Source organism: Leptodactylus fuscus, chromosome 6, assembly GCF_031893055.1.
Source record: "Leptodactylus fuscus isolate aLepFus1 chromosome 6, aLepFus1.hap2, whole genome shotgun sequence".
NCBI classification, from domain to species: Eukaryota; Metazoa; Chordata; class Amphibia; order Anura; family Leptodactylidae; genus Leptodactylus; species Leptodactylus fuscus.
In genome coordinates, this window is record NC_134270.1 from 48,258,341 (window position 1) to 48,280,090 (window position 21,750).

The 21,750-nt window shown below is 44.0% G+C and overlaps 1 protein-coding gene across 1 annotated transcript in view; it reads left to right on the plus strand.

The window, feature by feature from the left end:
• Positions 1 to 4,909: 4,909 nt before the first annotated feature.
• Positions 4,910 to 21,750, plus strand: part of FOXJ3 (forkhead box J3) — a 72,372-nt gene continuing 55,531 nt past the window's right edge. Inside the window, exon 1 of the mRNA XM_075279889.1 lies at positions 4,910 to 4,985. The gene's annotated coding sequence lies outside the window, so the exon portion shown is untranslated. The remainder of the gene's footprint in view (positions 4,986 to 21,750) is intronic.

Here is a 21,750-nt window from a genome sequence, read left to right on the forward strand (position 1 = left end):
TTCTGACCACCATGTCCTGAGATAAGAGCCACCTGTCCCAAAGATCCAGAGGAAGGCGAAACAAACTCCCCGGAGAGTTATACCTCAGGGGGGCCAAAAATTCCTTCCTGACCCCAGATGTGGCGATCGGATATATCTCCCTGGATCATGTCTGTCCTGCCGCATATTGCTGTATATTTGTATTTTGTTATATTGTTTGGAGAGCTGAATCTGTAAGGGAAGAAAGAGACATAGACATCCTGCTCCTAAGAGCTTACAATCTAATACAATACACATCCTGCTCCTAAGAGCTTACAATCTAACACAATACACATCCTACTCCTAAGAGTGTACAATCTAATATTTTAGAGTCTCTGCTCTTTAGAAATTACAATTTAATATACAATACTCAAGTGAGACTCTATTCCTAAGGGTACGTTTACACGGCAGAAAATGAAGAGGAATTCTCTTACTTTTCTCTAGTCGCGATGGGATGCATTCCATTGCGGCATCCCACTCGTGATTGGGCCCAGATGAATGGCCTAATCAGGAGGGAGTCTGAAAGCGACGGACCTCACAACTGAATCATCCATGGAATCGAAGGAAAGATCGAGCATGTCGCTTCTTTTTTCCATGTCCTGCTGTGAACTCTGCTTCCCATGCAAAACAATGGAATGCGGAGTCCGAAAAAAATCTGCTCCAGATTCGGGGGTGTGAAATCCACCCCCAAATCCACAGCAAATTCCTCCGTGGGAACACACCCTAAGACTGCCCTTAGACCTTAGATAGGTGTCGGATGAATACTCAGTCGACAGCTATTCCTCCTGTCTGCCTCCTATACGCCCTATATACATATGTACACTTGCATGTGCATACAGTGAATAAGGCTTTGGCAGACTGTCTGAAAGTGGCCTATTACCTATGAGAACAGACATGTTCACAGTCAACCTGGCTGATCCATTTTTCCCATGATATCTGCTGTCAGGAGAAATTGGGTTCCTGCCATACACATTAGGTCAGATTTGCCCAATGTAATTTGTATGGGGACCTTACAGAACTGGATGACTGTCAGGTGATAACTTATTACTTGGCGTCTTACAATATATAACACGTCCCCATTATATTCATGTACTGGGGTGATGAGGATGTCTCAGAAATCCGCACCATAATCCCTCATGTACATAATATCGTCACAGACTGTAAAATATGTCTCTGGTTTTGGTGCTTATTTTCATCAGCATGAAAAAAATTTGCAACTCCAGTCCATGATTTCTTATAGGAATCCTCGGGGAACATCATATGTTATAGATTTGTCCATGCACAGAACTGAATTCCAGCATCATGGGAAAAAAGTAGCATGTTCTATCTTGATACGGTTTCAGTGACAAAAACAGTGCTGAAACCGGGGCAGTGACCACACACAAATGAAACCAAAGCAGAAACCCCAAGGCTTAGCCTCAGATTTCTACTGCGTGTTGCATGGCAAAACACATTTTGGGTATGAACTTACCCTAAAAATTTCAGGAAAATGTTCCTGTGTAGACTATACCATTCCTGTGGACTGAACCAATATAAGGGGATGTTCATATCAAAGTTTTAGGCTCCATTTGAAATCTACATCGGGAATAGTCAAGGAGACTACAGGAGACTATGGTATATCCACTGTATAGACATACAATGTGATAAGTCATATTTAGGATACTACAGTAAAAAAAAAAAAAAAAGATACCGTGCTGCATACAGTTCTTTTACTGTATACTGTTGTATGGAATAGCATAGCCTACTACACTATTGCACAAGACAAAAGGACATTCATTTTGTCTTCTGTTAAGTGAATGGAGCCTTATGAATGCACATGGTTTATATGGCGGTAGATTTTCCTTGCATATACATCAAACTGTCATGCTAATACACTGATAACAGAGAACACTAGCATTCTGTAACCACATTTATGTCACAGAATGCTTTGCTCTTCTCTATTACAGTAGAAACTACCTGATAAAGGAGCTTCATATGCCCAATGTCAGGACCCAGTTTGTGTCTCCCTCTGATATAAAACAGGGCAAAGATGCCTGCTAAAAACAGCTCATGCTCTGGAGGACTCAGGCCCTGTATTACATAGTCACTCTTTAATTTAAAAGTAAGAGGGCCATGTAATACCAGTTGTGTCCTGAAGAATTGCAAGACCTGTGACCATCAGCTGATCGCCAGCAGGTCATCATTTGGAGCAAGGGTGACCCAGATGGGACACCCCTATAAGACCTAGTTCAGACATGGCATACTTTGTGCTTATAGGCTTAGCAGAATAGGATGTGCACATTTGCTATAAAATCAGGTTCATAGATATTTCTTTTGTGTAAAAAACAAATCCTGAAAATCACTGCAAGAAATTTATTTATTTTTTGCTGAGATTTGGGGGCAAGGGCTAACGGTGCAGATATGAACTTCACCACAACTCCTCCCCCCACAACTATACCATGTGTGAACGAGGCCTCAGCAATGATTGAAGATCTACCTACCTTAACATGCCATCCAAGCTCAGCGCTGTGTGAAGAGCTGCCTACCTCAACAAACCGTCCTCTTCAAGCTGTCAAGCTCAAGTGACCCAAGATGGTGCAGGTGCACAACTTCAGACATTCTATTCCAATTGTGATGACATGTGGTGTCTATGATGTCATCTGTTCTGTGATGTCATCACTACGGAAGAAGAATGGAATTAATAATAAAATGGGGAGGATGGAGTTAATAACAGGCAGAGATTACGTACAGTTATTAATACTATAGTGGTTTTTCATTTTTATAATATACATTTATTTATTCTCAGAGATGGTATTTAAGCTGCTTTATCCTGGATTTACCATAGTTATGTATGTCACAGAGGGTAGTTAGGACCTGCTCTGCATAGTTAAAGGGATTGTCCAGGATAAACTAACTAACTTCTAATTTACTTCAATGAAAAAAAATATATATAATTACCCATAGCACCATCACTCTTACCCCTCTCCTGCAATACTTAAAAGCCTACTTGTGTCCGGGGAATGGCTCATCCCTGTCTTCTGGTAGAGGGTGGACCTTACCAGCACTCTCAGACCTGGAAAACCCCTTTAAGGCTCTATGTAAAAAGGACCCGCTCTATGTAGTTAAGACCCCCTCTATGTAGGACCCTTCTATGTAGTTAGGACCCCCTCTAAAAAACCAGAGCCACTCTATGTTGGGTAGACCTGGCCCATCCATATATTACATTCTGTTGTGGACGTTATATAGAATATAAATGGCGGGGTTATCGGGGTCCTAGGAGGAATCTATTGAGGTCAACCCCATATTGAAAGCAAATCTAAAATATCGTCCCAACATAGAATCCCCCTTTTGAATACACTGGGGCTAAAGCAAACTGTTTTAGTTGCCCATAGCAACCAATCACAGCACAGCTTTCATTTTATATTCTGGTCCTGAAAAATGAAAGCTGCACTGTGATTGGTTGCTATTGGTAAGTAATATAATATTGGTTTTAGACAGTTTTCATAGATGTTCCCCAATAAACACTATATATACTGTGTGTGGGGGTGTGTGTGTGTTATTATTAGTGCCCCCTCTCATTAAGTCTGATACAATGCATACCTCCCAACCATCCAGAATTTTTCGGGACATTCCCAGATTCTGGGTTGTGTCCCGGTCGGCGTGAGGTATGTCCCGGTTTCAAGTCATCTGCGTCCAGAGGACGCAGATGAGTTGAATACACTTGTGAATGAAGCAAGAGCAGACATTGGCAGACATCTGCTTCACCGCAGTCCTCCAGCCCCTACAACTGTAGGTGCGATGTGATGACGTCACTCACAATGCGCCTACAACTCTGTGACTAAGACTGTACACAGAGCGGCAGAGGAGTGAGGAAAGGTGAGTATAAGTATTTTTTTTATGTTAAACTTTGAGGGCAAATTGAGGGGGAACATTATGAATGGGGCACATGAAATAGGGGCAGATGAAGGAGGGGGCAGATTGAGGAGGACATTAAACTGGCGGCAGATGAAGGGTGGCATGAAACTGGGGCAGAGATGGAGGGGGACATGAGACTGGGGTAAATAAGGAGAGCAGAGATGAAACTGGGGGCAGAGATGGAGGGGACATGAAACCAGGGTTAGATGAAAGGGGGGCACTTGGAGGATGTTAAGGGGGACATTAAACAATGGGGGTTACTGGAGGAGGACATTAAACCGTGGGAGTAGCTGGAGGGGGACCTGTCTTCCTCTAGTTGCTCCCAGTTTAATGTCCCGCTCCAGCTGCCATTAATTTATTGCCCCCCCCCCCCTCCAACTACCCCCACTGTTCAATGTCCCCCTCTAGTTTCCACCAGTTTATACTGGGGCACCAGGAGAGGGACTTAATACTGTGGGGCAATTGGAAGGGAACATTATAATGCGGGGACATATAATGTCCGGGTGACTGTAGGAGCATTATACTGTGTGGGGGCACATGAAAAAATGGATGAGAATGGGCAGAGTTAACATGTGTGTGGAGCTAAATTTGCCGCCATGCCGCACATTTTGTCCCTATTTCTGTTCTTCGAAAGTTGTGAGGTATAAGTTCGGTAAAACTGGGTGACAACCGCTCTGTGGTACATTAGTTGTCACCATATCCAGACCTTATAGATAATGTTTTTCATTGCTCTTTATTGTTTTTTTTTATATAGTATTTGTTTTTTATTTTGCGTTATAGTAACAAATGCTAATATACAATCATGATATTCAGTAGATATAGCTACAGCTACCAGGAGCTGTCACTGACTATTCAGCCTACATTCCTATAGGGGGTGTAGTATTTGTCTGTCATCTCCTTACAACCGAGTTATATCAGTTGTGTTCTTATTAATAAAGATGTCAGAGTTTGAATTTTTATTCTCTTGTCCGCCACCTTCGCGCAAGGCATGCCGGGTGTTGTAGTTTCTCCGCTCCCCTGCATTTGTTCCTCTCCTGGCCGACACGTCGGGACCGCACGGAGCAGCAGATCAGGTCAGAAGCCGCTTATGTCACTATAGAACCGGGGCCGGGAAGCAGAGGCTGGGGCGCTGGAGCCCGGGTGGGATGATCCCGGGGCCGGGTGTCAGCAGGAAGCCTCGTAGGCAGCAGCTCAGGGGGCGGTAGTGATCACTGCTCTGAGGGGAAATAGCGCCTCGCTGGGGCCGAGGACTCGCTCATACAGCGGGGGCCTGTGTGTGGACAGCCCTGGCTGCTACTGCTGGAGGACGGCTGGGCGCCCCGGGCTCTTGTGTGTCAGCCTGTATGTGACAGGCAGGCCCCTGGACACGGCCCACTGCCTCCTGCACACAGCCGGCGGCACAAGTTACCTCCCCGGGGGGCAGACTGCTCACAAGTACCCCGCCTGGGTATAGGGGCCAACACAGGTCACTTATTAACAATTTGATTCCCTGCCTGTGGTTAGGGCTATTTGTCGCATGGTATTCGTCCTATGACACATCTTTCAATCACAGTTGTGTGTCATTTCCATTGACATCTGTGGATCCTGACTGTCGCCGGCCACTTTGGCGGCCCCACTTGCCCCGTCATCCACGTTTAGCGCCTTGTTGGCAGCTTTTAAGGCTCAGTTCCCCTTATGTCAGTGTCGTTGTGTGTGCCCACTATGAGCGCCCATGGCATTGGGCGGCCGTCAAGTCGAGGCACATGGGGTCACCCTCGTTGTGGTAGTGTGTAGCTGTCATAAGTAGTGGTCAGCTAGTGCCACATGAGGACTGGTCCGGAAATGGGTGGCCATTATTTGACACCGATGTGACCCACAATGTGGTGTGCCTGAGACTGAAGAATCACCTGTGGTATGACTGGATGTGCCCACCATGCACCGCAGCCACAGGCTGTGGTTATCTGTCACTTTACTGGGTTTCGACTGTGTCATGCAATGTGAAAGTCAGGAGGCAGAAGTTGTCCACCCCAATGTCAGGGACTGTCCCGGGACCTGGAGAAGTCCTTCATTAACCCTTGATTATACAGCTACACGGTAAATTCCAGCCTATAAAAAAAAAGTTGACTTGGATTTTGACGCGGTGACATAAGTTCCGTAGTAAGCGCAGGCACATTATTTTATAGCTTATAGGTATAAAGGCAAATCTGTCAGGTCCAAGCCTATAATAGCGCCTTATAGAGACCTTCAATGGGAGAACATGATAGACTTCCTTTAATCTACTCCATAACTCCAGTGCCACTGTGTATTTATACATTAGTTTTCTGGTATTGATCCTCTGCTACAACCTGTTGTACTTCAGAGCTGCATTCACAATTTTGCTGAAGCAGTCAACAAGCTTGTCAACAGACACTCCATTGACAGCTGAGCTCCTATTCTGCAGTAACAGAGATGGGTGCTCTTAACATCTGCATTGAGGCTCAGTTTTGATCATAAATTTGCTCTATTTTTTTTTCTTAACATTAAGTTGGACAATGTGTCGGAATCCTATAAGACCTTATTACAAGTTGGGTCCCTCAGATGCCATTGGTGTCTGTGATGTATTTGGCGCTACCCAGACTATGGCCTAGGTCTTTGCATATGCAGTCCATATCCCAATATGAAGAAGAGGATTGGATGATCCCTAAAAATTATTCAACTTTCTTCCTGGGTCTGGAAGGATTAGGCCATGAGAAGCTGGAAACCATTTCATTTTGTTGGCTGTCCATGCATAGACAAGGCCTAGTTGTAGTTATGAAGCTGTAATATCTGATTTGTTCTGTAGATCTGTCAATGTGAGACTCCGCCCCTCTGATAAGCCCTGCCTACTTTTGTCACTTACTAAAAAAAAAAGCACAAAACTGCAGAAAAGGTGCAAACCTGACTTGCCAAAGTGTGCGCCTTTTCTATACCGGAAAATTGGTATACAATGTTACTGAATGCCCCCATTTGTTCTAGAAAACCACATTGCCACCCTTAGAAAAGAAAAAAAAGTGTGATCACGGTTGAACGTGTGTTTGTCTTAGGGTGTAGAAGGACATTTCTGTATTAAAACAATTAGTTTTGCAGAATTGTTTACAGTGTGCATGGTATCCCATTGCATAATTACCCATAAATCCTAAGAATATACATAAAAAAAACCCTCTCATGACATAAAGGTCCAGTTTTATTTATGAAGGCTTAGAATATATATATATATATATATATATATATATATATATATATATATGTTTTTATGTTATTTTCTTTATATTACAGACCCAAAAAGTTAGATGCCTTAGCAATTTTTTTTTAGGTTTCTGGTCTCTGAGAGTTGTTGCTCTGTATTGACTTATCCACGTCTTGGTGACGTGTGAAATATATATTGCTGAATCTTCACTCTAGTTGTAGAAAACAGACATATTATTAGGGACCTGCTAGTTGTCATTGCTCGGTATACCATATACTGAGTACAGAGCTTCTCCATCTTCAGTCTGTGTCCCATCCCAAATACTGTATGACTAAGAGCATACAGGAACCCTACACTCCTCAGATCGGCTCAGGCACTTTGTGCTGACTGCTAGAGTCTTCCAAGATTTGGCATAAGTCTATAACTGTGAGCAATATCAGATTAGTTGGGGGTCTGACACCCAGCACCCCTACGAGTAACTGATCACAGCAGGTGTCAGAACTACACAGTGGATGGAGCTGAAAACAGGGGGCTCCTTCCATTGTGTATGGACTGTGCCAGGTTACTGCAGCTCAGCACCCATTCAAGGAATAGGTAGCTGAGCTACGTTTAACCCTCTAAGGCTAAGGCCCCACTTTGTGGAAAAGCAGATTTTTATGTTGCAGATTTTGCTGCAGTTTTTCGAGCCAAAGCCAAGAGTGGCTACAAAAGGAATAGGGAAATACCTTCTGCTCAATCCACTCCCGCCTTTGGCTCAAAAAAACGCAGCAAAATCTGCAACAAAAACAGCTGCATTTCTGCAACGTGGGGCCTTAACCTAAGGGTGGTTTTACACTGAATGGTTTTTGGAAAAAGGCAGTATTTTTGTGGCAATTGTTCATGTAGTCTGAGCCAAAGCCAAGTGTTGTTTCAAAAGCAAAAAGAAAGGACCAAGGTTTTATTCACATGTCTGCATTTTGCAGATGTGAGAGTCACGGACTGCAGATGAACCCCTAAATTTTAGTGGGCGCATATAGATGTCCATTCTGTGGGAAAGAATGCAGACTTCGTCCACTTTGGTCCATTTTACAGACCACAGAACTCCATTAACGTCTATTGGTCCATGAAAATGACAGACCAGGTACACATGCCGTCTGTGCGCTGTCCGTTTTTCAAGGACCCACATACAATAGAAAAAATATGGGGAAAAAATTGATCCATTTTTCAGTTCTGCGAAAAACTCCATGAAAAAAATCAGGATCATGTACTACCCGTGATTTTCACGTTGGAAAAATGTAAATGTGTGAATGAGGCCCTAGACTTGATCTGCATGTCCATCCTCCGTTGCCCAATTTCAGTCAGGTTAATACATTGGTGTGTTCCCTTAAATGCTGACATGGCAAAAATACCAGAAATCGCATTACACTATTTCTGGTCAATATGTGAGGTAGGATCTGCAGTTTTTGGCAGTTTTGCCCTTTGCATCCATCTGAAATCTTCAATCCTCTAAGAGCTGGTGGGTGCGGACTCTAGGCCGAGGGGAATCTACTCTGTAATTGTCTCTGTTTCCGAAATGGTCCCTGGACCATGCAGGACATGTAAGGCTGGGTTCACACGGGGTATTTTGGACCGGATTTTGACGCGGAATCCGCCTCACAATCCGGCTTAAAAAACCACCTCACATTGACATCAATGGGAGCCGTATACTTCCTTTTTCTGCGAGCGGTTTCTTTCTTCGCGTCCGAGGCGCAACACTCCCTCCCAACTAGGCCCATTCACTTGGGCCTAATCTGGAGCGGAATGCCGCGACAGTCGCCCTAGCCACGGGAGCCATTTTTTGGACCGGATTCTGAGGCGGATTCCCGCGTCAAAATCCTGTCCAAAAACCCTGTGTGAACCCAGCTTACAGAGAAGTACTGATATGTGGTGGTTATGATAGATCCTTCTCACTTCTCCTCCTACTCTTTCCATAGACTTCTCTAGACATGAGTCATATGATCTACAGTCTGTGTAGAGCTGGACAGAACAGTGATTTTCACAGTAAAAGTCATTTTAAACAAATCTCATCCACCGACTGCTGAATAAACTTGCACCAAGTCAATTTTTTGCTATCAGTTTAATGTGGTCTTCAATTTTTCTAGTACGAAGGTTGAAAAAAGGAGCAGCCGCAGGGGTAAAACCCCTGGCGAAAACCACCTAATTTTTGGCTGCTTTTTGGTGCAGGCGGATTGGTTACCTGTAGCCTTAGCCTTGACCGGGATATAGCCGTAGTCTATGGGTGTTAATTGTTTCATCTCAGCCACAGTCCTGCTACCGGTTAGTGGTGGCGATCCCACTGAGGTTACTGCCTTTGTGGCTTTTTCCATAGGATGCTTTCACACATGCTGTTTTGATGCAGTTTTTTGAAGCCAGAACAAAAGTGGATTAATAAAGAGAGAAGAAAATTTTTCTCCTTATGATCTCCTCCTGACATTGGCTTCACAATCTGCATCCAAATGGCATGTGTATAAAATACGCTAAGATTGATGAACGTGCAATTTTATTTTCAGCCAAAGACAGAAGTGGATCTAGACTGCGCTGTAGTCTACATAGTCATTCAGTAAAAAAAAAAAATCTATACTGCGCGCTGTTCTTATGACTGACGGATCCCTCATGCATCTGTTTAATGGATTTTCCAGAATCTTTCTCAGCATACATCTTGAACGTTCAGATGGGGCATAGTGTGAAAAGAGGACGAGACTGAAACTACACATTGCGGAAACCGCAGCAGAAAAAATGAGGACCGCTAGGATCACACTAGTGTTCGTCTCCTGCATGGTACCCCAAAGACTGAGAGCCCGACCCTAAAAAAGCGACTAAACGCGGACCTCATAGACTATAATGGGGTCATTCAGATTTCCACCATTTTTGTACTAAAATTGACAGAGAGAAAAATCTCCCCTGCAGGCAATTTTAGATGTAATATGTGGCAGAGACTCCAACGCAGATGTGAACCGAGCCTGAGTTAGACTTTATTTAACCTCATCCCCACCAGTGCGGTTTGTATGGTGCCCTCTGGAAGGGGACATGGTTTTTGCAAGGCCACTGGCTCCATCAGATTTATTATGGAGGTAAATGATGCCTGAAATATCTAGGTGGTGTAGATTTCAGACCTGAAGCATAGCCCAGACATACTAAGCACTGATCCCCCACCCTACTTTACTGTTCTCTGACCTCCCATAGAGATATGCCCAGCCACTCAGTTTCCTTCTGTCTCCGGACACCACTCTGAAATGCCTGTCCGGCCAGTCGCTGGCTGCAGCGGGGTCACTGCAATGATTTGCTAGACGGCATCTCAGAGAATCGTATGGAGATCATGGAGAAATAAGCACAATTTTTCTAATTTTAACATGTTCCTATAAGGCGACATTACACCAATGAGATGATAACCTGACCACAACAAGGACTTCATGGCTGGGTTTCTAACAAGTGCCAGACCTTAGAAAGTTCCTACGTTTGGGTAAATCCATAGATGACCTATCAGGAATAAGGACAGTCACCAATGGGATGGTTAGAAAGAGTCTCAAACTACAAAAATTATTAGTTGCAAAATCTTTATCTTTTAATTGTTTACAAATGTAAATATGGTTAAGTCCATGGGAAACCCCTTTAATCTGTCCACCATTTGTTTTTTGTGGTGCCTTTTTTCCCCCGCTTCTTTTGTACAGAACTGCTGCTTTAGGCTTTCATCGTGTACAATGAGAACTTCATTACAAAAGTGCACATTTGTGTTTAAGATAGACAGTTCTTCTCCTACCTTTAGATGTCTTCTCTGCGCCACCGTTCGGTAGAAATTCCAGTTTTCTTCGTTATGCAAATGAGTTCTCTTACACCACTGGGGGCGGTCCCCAATTCTGCGAGAGAAATCTCCAGCGCCGTCTCCATCTTCGTCTGGAACGGCCTCTCTCCGCATCTTCTTCCGGCGCTAGGGGTCAAACTTCTACGCATGCAGGGGCCACACAGTGGCTCAGTGGTTAGCACTGCAGCCTTGCAGCGCTGGAGTCCTGGTGTTCAAATCCTGCCAAGGGCAAAAAACCATCTGCAAGGAGTTTGTATGTTCTCCCTGTGTTTGCATGGATTTCCATCCCAAGACATACTGATAGGGAAAAAATGTACATTGTGAACTCTGTGGGGCTCACAATCTACATTAAAAAAACCAAAACTTCTACGCATGCGCAGTCGGCTCTGCCGTCGGGCCTCGGGCAGAGCAGACCACACATGCTCGCGGCCACAAAAACATGGCCGTGGACATGTGCAGTCGGTTGTGCCTGAGGCCTGATGGCACAGGTAGGGACAAAAATGTCATTTTAATGATAGAATCCCTTTAAGAAGGGGTCTGTAACTCCCTTGATAAATCCCTGTCTGCTACACCATTGCTGCAGTGGTCCCTACTGTATTTTGTTACTTATCCTGCAGCGTTGATGTTCTGTCTACACATGTGACTGCTGCAGCAAGTCACTGTCCTCAGAGGTGATGTTGGTATGTACGGCATGTCGCCACAGCAGGATACTCAACAGAGACCAGTCGACTAACAGAGCGGTGGCCATTGAGCAGCAGGGAATTTATTGTGTGAGTAATGGTTGCTTTTTCATTTTATGTCTTTTTGCTCATACCAGAAATACCCCTTTTAATGCTGAGGCCCCACGCTGCACTTTTTGTTACAGATTATGCCTTAAATTTCTGAGCCAAAGCCACTCGTGGCTACAAAAAGAATGGGAGATTTAGAGGAGGCACTTGTACTTCTCCCCCCTGCTAAGTGCATCCCGGTCTTCGGCTCAAAAAAAAAATATAGCAAAATCTGTAACAATAAATGCAACTTTTTCACTGGGTTCATACTAGCCTTGGCTATCTGTTGCTCAGGTCCACTGTGGAACGCAAACAACGAGTCCATGGTCTTTAATCCCCTCCCAATATCTGCTATAATAGTCTGGTGGATGTCGGGTATTTAAGTAGCTGCAGGGCCATTTCTGTATTATACGGCAAAGACCCAGCATTAGTGCTCATGATTAGTGTTCGCACTGATCGCAGGCGTTAATGGGGTTGTCCGAGATAAATTGAAATCTCTGTCTCTAAGCTAACCCCCCACACTCCGCCAACCTTCTAAATTACTTAGGGTACCAAAAATCTATATTTACCTAGATCACAGGGGAAGTCATGTGACCGCCCCAGGCACATTTTCTGATTTTCCGTGACGTTCTATTTCCAGAAACAGAACGTCACTTATACTAAACCCCATTATACTTACCTGTCTTCCGGGCAGGACTGGCTCGTCACTTACTTTTGGGCGGCTGACACTCCAGCTCTATTGCACAGGCGTAGAAGAAGTGATGCCCTGTGCCCAAAAGTTCCTGGTGGAAGACAGGTAAGTATGATGTGTGTGTGTGGGGGGGGGGGTTGAGTTAGTTAGGTAGGGCTAGTAGTGAGTGGGCTAGCTAGGGATACAGGGAGTGGGTGTAAGTGAGAAGGGAATGAGTGAGTCAGCACTGAGTGTCCCAAGGCATTATGGTAGCTACATCATGTAAACAAATGCAGAAGATGCCAGGAGCTCTCAGAGAAACCCAGAAATCACTCAAAACACTGCTAAAGGTATTTGGGAGCCCTTATTAACTCATTAATAGTTGTAACAGACCTTTTTAGAGAAATGTTGTTTTTTTGGGGTTTTTTTTGCTTTTGCTAGGTTAACCACGATAAGTCCCCCGGTGTCTCCGTCAAAGCTGACTGAGGCACCAATTTCCCGTCAGCACCTGGGAAAGGATTGTCGATTCCTGGAACGTGATCTGTTGTCATGACACTTGGGAGCCTATGGAAGGCTCCCTGGCTTGTCTATGCATTACTTTTACTACTCTATGCAGCCTGCCATAGAAGTGCTGATATAATGCATTGTATTAAGAAAAAATACATATACAAGCAGAAAATTACAGTGAAACACATACATATTAGGCATCCCTGTGTCTGAAAATACCTGGTCTACAAATTTATTTAAATAAGTTTGTAAAAATACACTGAACGCTGTAGCGGGGTAAAAAAAATTAAGTGCTGAACAACCATTTCTCCGCTGTTTCACCTCTGATAAAAATTTGAATAAAAAGTGATCCAAGTAATAGACATTACCCAAAATAGTATAACTAAAAAGTACACCTGGCCCTGCAAAAATGGCACCCTATGCAATCCTATATACGGAAATATAAACTTCAAAAAAATAAAATACAATTTGGGCATAGTTTTGTATTTTTGTTAAGGGGTTAAAATGTAAATAAAACTGTAGAAATTTGGTATCCCTGGTATTGTACCGAAACATAGAATACAATTGACATGTCATATTGGCTGTAGAGTGAACGCTGTAAAAACAAAACCCGTAAGAAAGTCGCACTAATGCACTTTTTCTCCAAATCCACCCCGTTCTGAAATTTTTTCCAGCTCCCCAGTACATTGTACAGAATGTTAAATGGTACCATTATAAAGAACAATTTGTCCCACAAACATTAAGCCCTCATATGCCTCTGAGAGTGGAGAAATAGAAAAGTTATGGGGTTTGGAAGGGGGGGAGTCAAAAACGAAAATCAAAAATTGAAAAATGCCTCCGTTGGGAAGGGGTTAAACTAAAAGCGGTCGATTTTCGTCAGACTCTGCGACGGAGACTCCGCCACAGATGTGATCCTAGCCTTAGGCCAGTTTTGCAGCATGTTGTGACCCTCTTCATAAAACTTTATTTAATTCAGTCACGCTATGTGCTTGTGAGAAGTGCTGACACAATGGGGAGCCTTATTAAGCCAAATGCACCAGAATTCTGCCCTAAATTGCACCTAAACCCTGTTTAACACACTGTGCACCATATTTACTAAGTATTTTAGACGCTTTTAAAATTCATGTGCACAGCCTAAGTTGTTACATATTGCACCAAAAGAACTTTTAAGCCAAGTAAATAGTGATGTGACGCCTGGCTAGACGGTCTAAGGTGAGCTTGACTAGACTCTTAGATATATCTGGTGGCGTTTAAGACTGGACTAGTATTCGTAAACTAGCCCCAGTGACCTGGAGTGCCAGAGGAGGGCGTCATAGAGACTTTGTGCTCTATAGGTCACTACCATGGTGCACACATATATTATTGTATACATGGTTTATATGAGGTAAAGTACACCGAACCATCCTCCCCCCACCCGATCTATAATTACCACCCTCCCTTTCTAATCTGCGGTGATGTGCACTCTCAGGACCCCCATGATCAGTTACAACAATGGGCCAGATATCCTGTAGAGCTGTGCCATAATAATAGCAGCTGAAGTTGGCATCCAGGTACCCGCCTGAGGCGAGATTGGCACTATCTCCCCGCTCTGTGCCTGCTGCTATGGAAATGGTTTTTTGCTGCCTTTTGATGTGTGCGGAGAGTGCTTTTAGGGAGATGACTGTCATACGTTTGATGGCATTCCTGCCGTGTCAAGCACTTGCTAATATACGGGTTAACTCTTTAATGTGTGGAGGGAATGTTTCTGTATCCCCCGAGCATCCTGTAAGGTATTTGTTCTAGTAGTTGTACAGACGCCGAGGTTTGGGGCCACTTTATATTCCATAAGCACTTAACTTGCCCCAAATCACTTGAATGGATATAGAGCTGCAATACCGCACCATAGGCAACCCAGCATGATAACCCCTCTATATAATTCTGTTATCCCTCAGGCTGTAGACGGTAGTTTTCGTCGTGTACTAACAGATAATACACCGAACCATTTTTCTTTCTATTGTCCCATGCATACAACTGTGTTTTTTTTCGTTGGTAGGTGTGGGGGGCCATGAGCTTGGATGCAAACTCGCTGTTTTGCAGTCCGGGCTCTTTAAATTGTTTGGATTCGTGGAACGCACGGTAGCACATGTATGCCAATTGTGTGCTTGCTGTCATACTGTTTTATTTAGCCTTAGTCCTTAGTCCCATTCTTTTCACAGACTGACCACTGGTCATGTCACTTACCACCATCATGACATCAGTGGTGTAACTACCTGGGTAGCGGCTGCCACAGGGCCCGGAACATTAGGGGGCCTAGTGGGCCCATGCTGAGTTTTTTTTTTGTTTATTTTTTTAATAGGCCGTTACCGGCTGGCGTAACCTAGCAGGTAATGGGCATGTCAGTTGTTCGCCTCGGGCCCAGCCGTTCCTAGTTACGCCACTGCATGGCATGTTTATTAGATAATCCCTAAAACGCCATGCCATGGTGCCAGCCACTTGTTCCAAAAACACACAGCACCACACTACACCTCTTGGCACTTTCCACATTCATACAGCATTTGGATGGGGTCGTTTTCAGTATCATCCACCAGAAATGCTGCAGATTTTCCACCCTCAGTTCTATGTCTCATGTGGTCATACTCTGAAGGGTCTGTTTCATCTGCAACATTTCAGGCATATTCACAGAATCATTGATAAGAGAGGTCCCATGTCTATGACTTACACCTTCTTAAGGAGACCAAGATCTTATTGGCTCGCTCTGTGACTGCTATAGACTTGAATGGAGAAAACACCCATTCAGTCTGTCTCGTCTGGTAGAATGGGAATAATGGGACCCCCACCGATTAGACATCCTATAAGCCTTTTCTCTCTATATTTTTCGGGGGGGGGGGGGGGGGGGGGGGGGGCGGGGTTGATAGTCGTATCAGCGATGATGTGACCCCATACTTACGTTAGGTTCACACTAGCATAAGTATGGGGTAACCTAACAAGGATTACCGCACTGTATTTCATTGATTATTATGGGTAGGAAACCTGCCTGTGTGAATGGACCCTTAGTTTTTGCTATACATCCTAAGCCAGATATTGAGAGGTTAAATTTGAGAAAGTGCAGCTCCCGTTTCCTGCGTCCTCATTGATTTTCTGCCGGGTCTGTATGTTGTGGTTCGGTGGGGCTTTCACATATGGGTATAGTCTGACGTTATCAGTCCACATCTACATAGAAGGTTTCCTTGTGGCCGTGCAGCCTTTGCTCTGTGATTCGAGCTGACTAAACCTCTTTTTGCATTTTTACTATATAGGTTAGGAGAGGTTTGTTCTTTCTGAATGATGCCTTGTCTTGGCTATCGCCTGTGAATCATAGTAAGAAGTGTGAAATGTTCTGTCACATACAGGCATCAGTCTTACAGTAAGTGTTAGGTCTATTTTAATAGCAAAAAAAAATCCCTCCTCATACGAGGGCGACGGCCGCTTTCTGTTTCAGATGATTGATAACATTTCTTGCAGAGATTCTGAGTACTGAGCTCGCCTTATATCTGATGGTGGTGGGAGGACGTGTACGTGGTGTTCATAGGGAACCTATAGAAGGGGCTGGCAGAGCATTACTGGCGTCCGGGGACGGCTTCTCACAGTCTCTCTATGCTGATTGGCTGCAGGAGATCATATGATCACATTTAAAGGGGTTCTCCAGGAGTTTTATTTTTTTTAATTTTCTCGATCTATCCAATATCTGATTGTAGGTGTCTGACACCCAGGACCCCGCAGATCATGTGACAGTGCATCCCTGGTTACTACCGATTCGATTAACATCTTGTTTATTTGTTATATATCCTTTTTAGAGCGCAGGACTATTCAATAGAATGGGGTTGAGCTACATAGCCAAGTATAGCTGCTATACATAGTAGCAGTAAAGAGGTCACAGTCACTTCTCACAGCTGATAATAGGGGTGCGTGGTGCTGGAGCCCCACTTATCTGATATTGGTAACCTACCCTACAAATTGGTCATCAATATCTTTCTCAATGTCTCTGAAATCCCTTATAAGAAGGTGCTATAGAAGTAGCCATGTGTTTTCCCTACTGACTATCTGATAATATGAATTTCCGTTAGCTCTTAGCCCCAATTTCGAGTAGTCATTTACCAAGGGTAGTGGTACCTGCTAGCCTTTTTTTAATAAGGGGATTTACTAGTAGGAGTTGTCTTGAATTTTAAAGGGGTTTTCTAAGATTTAGAAATTGAATATCTGATTACCGGGACCAAATCCCAGCAAACCCTCTTGGAATGCACAGTGAATGGGAGCTGATCCGCAGTAAGTACCGTGGCCAGTGTACTCCGCATCCTTCAATAGCTGCCACTTTACTGCGGTGTTGGAATTTTTTCTTGGGCAACCACTGTTAGTTTCAGCTCCCAATAAGCTAATTAAGTATTCGTGTACCACTTGGAAGTAATGTATGCACTTGAGAAAGGGGCGTCTACACGAAACGCAATGTGCTTTTATGTAAACAAAATATAGGTCTTCCTTATCTATTGGCATCAGTTCATTTGACCAGAGACTGCCGTCCTTCCACGTTTTTCCTTTTGGGTGTTCACACCCTTCATTTGACTATATGCTCCCTACATTCAGGTGGGCAGTCCCAGGCTGTCTGCTTCAATCCAGGGCCACCCTCTTGACCGTAGAGAGTCATATTGGGTGCTGAAACTGACTGCTCAGGAAAAAAAATGCCAACTGCTCCAGAATCAGTGGGGCGACACTTCTAGAAAGAGGTGGAGGTGGTTAGAGGCCAGCAATATTCGGGAAACCCTCTTTACTTTGAATTGTAGATCTGTCAGCTACAACTTACTGATGGTTTCCTGGTAAAAAGGCAATAAGCATATACTATCTGACTTGAAAACACTTCCCAACTCTCCCATTCATTTTGGGTAGAGGAAGAAAGAAGACGCCTGAGGACCACTAGCATTTTTTGCAGCACTTTTTTCTACCTCCCATTCCATTTGCAAGGTGGAATTCACCTGAAGAAGGGCCCTGACACTTGTTTTTATCTCTAGCTGAAAAATCTTCTCCTGACTCCTACTGAAGTAAATGGGAAAGTTGGCTGACAGATTCCGCCTCAAAATCTGCCTGCAAAAAGCACCTCCTTAGAGAGTTTGTGGGTCTGATTTAGTGTGAGTGTATGTGATGTTCCCTGAGGTTTGTGTAGACAGAACAGCTGCATTTGCTTTGTAGCGTTGCTGGTGCTCTCAGTGGTTATACGCTCTGTAAACCTCTATGGGAAGGTGAATCAGCTGGTTTGGACTTGTCTCAGAAGGTGGAAGCTGTTTATAGCGTAGTGCTGACGCTCTGGGCCAGTTTGACCTTGGAGGCCATGTTTGCTCATAGTGAGTGCAGCAATGAAGATTCTTGCACTATATTGCCACTTTGTTAGTTACACACACGTCAGCCGGGCATATTTAATATCCAGCTGTCACTAAGGTGTTAAAACCCTATACCGGGCAACTGGGGCTACAAGGCCTTATTTGATCTGCATCCACGTGGTACACTCAGTGTTACACTCCTTGGCAGATGTTGTGATGCCTTACATTAGTACATAGCCTCTCTTCAGAATGTGAAAGTAGCGACATGAGCACATTAGGTGCTAGTTTCATTACAATTTACAGTACTAGTGGTGCTACGTCAGGCTTTTTATAGTACATACCGTGTGGGCACATCTACAGGTGCCAATGGACAGATGGTGAATATTCGTTTTCTGTAATGGTCCAAATTGCAATTCAAAGTTTTCTAGTATTCGATCAAATGTGTGCAAAATATTAGGTGCACTAAAGGGGGGTCGTAATTAAACTTGTGTTTTAAAGGGGTTATCCAGTTTCTAATAATGATGCCTTATCTTTAGCATCAAAGTTTATGGGGTTGCAATACCAAAACCCACCACTACAAATCCTATGAGTGAGCAGCGCAGCTCCCGGCATGGAAATGTTACCATGAGTCATACTGTCCTGGTACAGCTGATCAGCGAGGGTCCTCAGAGTTGGATCCTTACAGATCTAATATCCTAAAGATAGGTCATCAATATTAGAAACTGGATAACCCCTTTAAGCTAACTGAGGTGCTTCACCCGATACTTTACTTTATCAATCTTGCTCCGTGACATCGATACTGCCGATTTGTGTTCTCAGTGTGTGTGTGTGTGTGTGGGTGGGGGGGGGGGGTTCAGCTTCTTGCCTAGGTTTTAAACCATCTCTTCTATCTAGTAGCAGTGGCCAAGCAGAGAATGTCTGTCCTTGGCCCTGGCCACCTACTAATGGGACAGTCTGTCAGCTCTTCAAGGTGCACTTACCTGCTGAGCCCTTATAAGGTGTAGAAAGCTTGATCATTGCTGATTTTATTTCTGCAAAGCAGGTTGCTGTCCCTCACCCTTGGGGTCACAGGACAACACATTTGTCTTTAGTTGTGCGCCCGGAGTCTTGGCCAACATGGACAAGGAGAGAAGTATAAGCAATAAATCCTTGTTTTAATGCCCCCAACTCTACAAACCCAAGCGCCCGTGAGATGGCCCCTTTATATGCAATGCCCAGCTGTCACTCATCGGGGAGGAGGTGGACGCTGCACTTTAAGAAGCCGCCGTCTCCTTGGCACATGCAGTCAGGCGCCTGAGGCATTAAGACATGCAATTTAGATGAACATAATTTCAGGTAATTTTGCACCCCTGGCCATGTCCTTTGTGTAGTACAGTTAGTGTTTTTTAGGAGTCAAAACTGCTAAAGGGTTACCCTTTAAATGCAAGCAGAAACATCTGGCCAGAGACTGTCCGTACAGTGGCCGATGCAGGAGAGATGTAACATTACATGATGCCCATTGAAATATTTCCCCAAACATGTACTTACCCCCCAGCTAGCTACTGTCTCTTCTAGCTCATAAAGAGGAGTCTCGAGCACTCGGGGATCAGCTTTGACTCTACAATATCCATATGTCCTACATAGGGGCTGTTTTCATGGTGGGTCTGCTATAATAGCTCGCTGCAGTCATCTCGGCATTAAAGTCATAGAGAATTATGTAAAAATATGATCATTGCCATTCCTAGGATTCCTTATGCTGTGTCTTATTTGGAAGGTCACCCGTTTAACCTTGCCCGCACTGAGGATCCTGGCTGCCGGATCTCCACACGTTGGGTGCAGAATATATTAGACAGAGCCAGGGATTACCTGTGGGAGGAACATACCGGAAATATATGTTTATTAGAGCAGATATATACTGTGGTGATCTCAGTCACTTGCTATCTAATGTGAATACTTCCCATAACTTGTCATGTAGAGTGAATCCTAGAAATCATCAGATAAGACTATTCTCGGATATCTCATCTGTAATTCATGTCGGCCACATCTCCAGCCGCCTGCAACGTAAAGCTGAAAATATGTCTACAATGCACAATGAGATTGTCCAAGTGTGAGCACTGACAAAAAGCCAGAAAAATGGCTGTATTATCTATCTGGACCCATATAAATAGAATGTGTGCTTGGGTCCAGTGTTTACTGGTATGACAGGTATATATTATGGCAGATGTACCAGAATCCTCGGCCAAACCGTGCTCAAGTAATAGGTATGTATGGAGGACAATATTGGGCTCTACTAAGCCTATGAAGATACATGAAGGAGAAGGCCATCCTAATGTTGTATGATGGATGAGTTTATATCCGTACTTTGCTGCTGAATGTGTTGGTGCCATATAAATAATGGCATGCATCTAGATAGACAGAAAGCAGCAATGAATGTTGGTGAGACGGTGACATTGCCCGTAGCCTTGTAGATGAGGGTGAATCTATAGTACCGCTCGCTATGAAACTAACACTTACTGACAAGCAACAAGCCAGATGTGCTGTCAATGTGTTGGAATGAAAATGGGGTCAAAGTAAAGCACAAAACACTAAGAAGTGTAGGCCTTAATACAAGCGAGGACAGAAGGAGCCTGCACATCATGTCTATTCTGCAGGCTACATATCATAGAGCAGCGGGAGAGGAGCGCGTTAATGTATAGCGTTGTGGGGAGAAATTCAGTGTAACCTGTCATTTACAGTATATCTCTGCTACTTCTACCCCGTCTGCACCCTCATACTGGGAAGGCTGTCAGTCACTGAGTAGGACCACCCACCGGACTCCTAAGGCCAGAAGAAGCAGAAATATTCAGAAAATATACTATATATATATATATATATATATATATATATATATATATATATATATATATATATATATATGGTCATCAGTATCACATCTGAGGGGATCAGACACCCAGACGCAACCATAGATTGGATGTTCTACTGCAGTGGACAAGGAATGGTAACCGCTCTTCTCCTATTCGGATAATAGGAACAGAGCTACAGTTCCCCGGTGCCACCCCTGTAAAGTGGATGGCGCTCCCAGTCTACTGCAATAGCTTCTGGTACCTGCACGCTGCTGAAACAGCTGATCTGTGCAGTGTTCGGGCAATGGACCCCCACCGATCACATACTGATAATATATCCTATGGACAAGTCATCAGTATTAAACATGCATTATGGACAAGAAAAGAAACCCCTTAAAGGGGATTGTTTCATGAGGACAACCCCTAAAAATTCTACATGTGTAATGCCTAGTCAGAAACTGTTCTGGTGTGGCAGTATAATTCTGCCAGACGTGTATGGCCATGCAGTGGTACAGTCAGTACGAGTGAGTTTGTTGGGGATTCATAGTGTGTGTGTGTGTGCGTGTATATATATATATATATATATATATATATATATATATATATAATGCATGTATGTATATGGTTTATCTATCTTCTGTCTGGTAGTCTTTAGAAGACGGCATCCTTACATGACGGATGTGTCCTTCAGATGACTGTAGATGAGAGTGATGTCCCTTCACACAAGTATTTTATCTTGCTGCTGCC